The sequence below is a fragment of the Populus euphratica genome, unplaced genomic scaffold (assembly GCF_000495115.2).
Source record: "Populus euphratica unplaced genomic scaffold, PopEup_1.0 scaffold264.1, whole genome shotgun sequence".
Taxonomy (NCBI): Eukaryota; Viridiplantae; Streptophyta; class Magnoliopsida; order Malpighiales; family Salicaceae; genus Populus; species Populus euphratica.
Window position 1 is genome coordinate 144,871 of NW_011500144.1, and position 5,004 is coordinate 149,874.

The following is a 5,004-nucleotide window of genomic DNA, read 5'->3' on the forward strand; positions in this document are numbered from 1 at the left end:
TCTTACTTGGGGGTTCAACCCTATTTTCTTATTTAAAAAAAATTAAATGAACTCACCATTGTAACTATGAATTTTTACAAGTTTTGTGGATTAATATCACAACGACTTTAAGGGCTACTATGGATTAAAAAAAACCCAAAACGAACATAAAAAATCTACAAAAGCCCAAAGAAAACACCCAAAGAGCATATGTTTGGGCAATGAGCCTAAGCCCGGCTCCTAAAGAGATGGGCTCAGGTAAGATCCCAAGCCTATGCATTAGACGTAACACACCTAATTGGTTCTGGGTGTGATACTCAACTGGTGCTCGGTATGCACCCTATTATCTTTTTAGGCTTTAGCACCCCCCGAGCCCAACACATTCAAGAGTGGGTACACATGTCGAGCCTAACATGCTTGAGTATAGGCAATGCATTTTGAACTATTTTTCATCTTTAAAAGGCTTAGGAACCTTACTCGAGCCCAGCACTTTCTTAGGAATTTTTTGAAAAAGTTATACTTTTTTCCTTTCTCTCCATAAAAAGACAAGACTCATAGATTATAAATGCCCTATTATTTTTTATATCAATTTTGATCTTTATTTTTCAAAAAAAAATTTAATCTTTTTATTAAATTGATTTTTTTTCAATTTCACCATTCAAACTAAAATATTGTATTATGGTTTTGACAGGATATCTCAAGTTGGCTCGACCCTGATTACTAAGGCTACAATTTTTTCATCCTAACTCGGGTTAGCGAAGACCATTTTTTATGTGTTTTTCCCCATTTTATTTTTTCATATTTAATGGGACGTGAATTGATGTACATCATTTGTCCCATTTAAAAAAAATAAAATTTCCTAAGTTATTCTAATAATTTTTTATAAAAATTTGATTATTCTATTATCATTTTTTTTCATCTAATTAAAATAAAGTTAGTTTATTCAACCTAATTAGGTTTATAACTTGAATCATATTTTTTTTTTCAAAATACACTTATAGTGGTTGAACATAAAGTTTTGATAAAACAAAATAGTATAGCCCTGTAACAAGGTATGATCACTAAAGCTAGTTGGGAACTGCAAACATGACCAATAAAATATTATTTTTTAAATCATTTGTGGCAAAAGCATTAATTTTTTTATTAAATATTTGTTTCTTTTTCCCTTTAATGCACTTAATACAAGTGGCATAACTATATTAAATACCAAGTATATAACCCCTTTTAAATTTGTAATCATAATATATAATAAATTCATGTTTAATATGTAATTTCATTATTAAAATGTAAAAAAAAAAAACAAAACCTACTGTTACTGTGAGTTTTCTATATGATCACTAGAAATAACATTGTTCATTCTACATTAGTGTATTTTTATCCTCAATATGTTTTTTTATAATTTTATTTTTTACTTGTTTATATCAATTTATATGTTGTAATTTGTTTTTATTTGTAATTTACCACATGCTTGAAATCTAAGAGAATATTCCTTGCGTGAATGAGGCATGAATTTTATGAAAGGGAATTTTAATTTGTTTTTAAAAAAAGACTAATTTTTTTTAAAATAAGCATTTTATTTTTACGATATAAAAGGCATAAAAAACTATAGTTTAGTCCCTATAGTTTTTTACTTTTATTATTTGGTGTTTATTATTCAAGATTTGTTATGTTTAGATCCTACATTTTATTTTGTTTATGTTTGGATCCCTATATATTGAAAGGAAAAAGAGAAAGTTACTAGAAAATGAGGAGGAAAGAGAAAATATATGATTAACCACTTTGAACAATGAAAAAAAATCAATTATAATGTCAATAGATTTGTCTTGGAGAGTTAAATTCTATAAAGGTGGTTTAAAACTTTTATCTTGGTGGAAAACATAGATCCAAGCTCAAAAAATATATATTTTTTTAAAATATATCCTTTTTATTTATATTTGAACCAATCTTATGGTGCTTGAATTTAAAAATAACATTTTGGATTTCTAGAATATTTTTAGGTGTAAACAAATTAAAAATAGATTTTTTGAGTCTAAGAACCCAAAACTTGACTCTTTGACCATTAAATATGATCGAAAATTGAACTAGGTGATAGGTGATGATAAATTTTTTATTTAATTAAAAAAAAAGGATAAACATATGGACCTAGAATTGCAAGCTTGGATACTTTGAGGCTTTTTTTTTCAGGTTTGGTGCGCAATCCAATCATCATAGCTGTACCATTTGAGGCCTCTTTATACTACCTTTCAATTGTTTTTTTTAAATAAAATTCAATATAAATAAAATAATTAAAATTCTATTTAAAATACCATCCAGTTTTGTCATAGCTTATAAATATTTTTTTTATAATAACATTAACAATTACTCTGTGAATTATTATATATAATCTCACTATGCAAAATTTATAAAACATTATATTCAGGAATATTAATTGAAAATAAAATATTTATTTTTTTATTGTCAATTTTTTACATGCTTGTTTTAAATTAATTATTTTTTTATCATGTATAAATTATTGGGCATGATTTTTTTTAATTAAATCTTGCAATTCAAATCATGATAATTGTTTTTTCTTTTCAAAACAAAAATGAAATAAATGAACAAGGACAAAGAGTTTTGATTGATCAGATATATTATTCTCTCTTTAATTCAAATGACTTGACTGATATTTAACATATATTTATTTTAATGACCTTTAATTTTTTATTCAAAAATACAATAATTAAAAATAAAAATTCATCAAATAAAATATTTTATTTTAGAATTTAAATCGTTTTATTTCTTAAAGATAACTAATTTTATTATAACATAACTAAATTGCACAAAAACTAGTTAATTACTAGTTCGTATGGTAATGCTACAATATAGCGGACAAAGATTTTCTTAAATGTAAAAAGATTTTCGAGACTCATGAAATTCTTTGACACAATTATTAAATCCAAAAACACTATCGGTTTGAATTTTTTTCATCGAGATAAGTTTTTCGATTAACGTAATTCTTATTTATCATAGCAAACACAATGTTTTTACTAAAAAAATTGTTTCTAACTAGAAAAATTATTTTTGTTAAAACAATAGTTTATAATTGTTAAAGAAAGCTAGCAAAAAAAAAATAACATGTCCTATTTTGTGCAATTAAAAAATAAAATAAAAATAATATATATGGTAAAATTATGTTATAAATCAATTTTAAAATCTTGATAATAAAAAACTAATATCAATTGAATTTTCATGAGAATTTTGTTATTAATTTTATTATTTTCAAATAAGATATATAATAATTGAGAAGGATTATTAAAATTCAAATAATAAATTATAATAGTTTTTAAGAATAATGTAAAACAATAAAAAGTAAAAGAATGTAGTAATTTTTTTTCGAGAGTGTCCACAAAACAGGAAAAAAAATAAAAAAATAAAAGAAAGGATGTGTATGTTTTCTAAAAGGTAATTTTTGAAAAATCACTTTTCAAACTTTCTTGTGTTTGTTTGCTATTATAAAAGTTGGTTAACGATCCAAACTTATATATATCATTTAAAATGTTTTTCGTTAATCAACTTTCATAATAGCAAATAAACACAAGAAACACACACACATATACACATATAGAATTAATTTTTATAGTAACTTTAATTCTTATTTTTATAATCCTTATTTAATTTTTTCTTATTATTTTTCAATTAAATTTTTTTATCTATCAAATTTGATCCTCATTTTTTTAATTATTACTTATTTTATTTGAAATAATATATGAAATGATAATTATTATTATTTTAATTTCTCCATCTTTTATTTTTTTTATTTTTTAGATTTGATCTCTATTATTTTAATTATTATTTATTTTATTTAAGATAATTTATAAAATTATATTTTTTTCAATTTCATTCTCATTCAACTTTTTAATTTGTAAGTTTTGTTCATCATTATTTTAATCAAAGTGAAAAAAATATAATATTAATAAGTTATTTTCTAGTTTATTTTTTATAATATAACCAAACACTGAAACGTATTTTTTAACTTATTTTTTATTATATTATAAAATATTAAAAAATAATTTATTTTTAAAAAAAATTATGTTTTAACAAATAAATAAGTTCAAAATAAAACATTAAATAGCTAGGCCTAATGGCCCATAGCGTGCAGGCTTTGAGGCCTATCCCATCATCCTATCTTGTTTTTATTTTTATTATTATGGAAGAGATGGGTAGTTTGTTGTTTATTTTTTATTTTTTTTTTAAATTAAAATTCTCAAACTTGCGACCTCAGCTGTCCCCTGCACGTTACAACCATCTCAGTTATTTTATAAGCCGATTTAATAAGCATATTAATCTTTTTTTAATGTCGTAGGTTAATATCCCTGTAATCAAGCTGTATATTATAAGGGCAGGAAAAATGCTAATTGGCAGCAACAAAAGAAAAGGCGAGGCGTCCAATGCGTATACTTTCGTATTAATAGTATAATATAATATAGATAGAATATACGCTATATTTTAGTTGTTTTTTCAACAAATGAAATATGGAGGAGACAAGTAGCAATGATTGAGCTTTAGTATTTTATTTATTTATTTATATAGGGTGTCCGGCCAGTTTACATGTACTATGACTAATCTTATGGTCCACTAAATATTCTACAAGCCCAATGAATAGGTAAGACATCACGGTGTGACAGGCGTGCGTAATAAATCTCGAATCCAGGTGCGAAGAAAAAGAACAAATCCCTCTCACTGCTAGGCTAGAACCTCACGCGCGAGCTTTAGTATTTTTGTTTGCTCTCTTCGAATCATCCTCATTTTTCCCCTTGCATTCGTCGTTTGTTTGCCACCTGTTTAAAACTCGGCTGGCTTAATATGAGAACTTGTATTAATCCAATAAAAATAATATTATTTTATTTTATTTATAAAAGAAACTAAGAATTGATTCGAAATGATCGAGCCGAGTCGATTGCGGACCCGGCTTCAGAAGCTATGCTACAGAGCAGGAAGAGAAAAGACAAACAGAAGCGACAACCAATGAGAGGTCAGAGGAGTGGG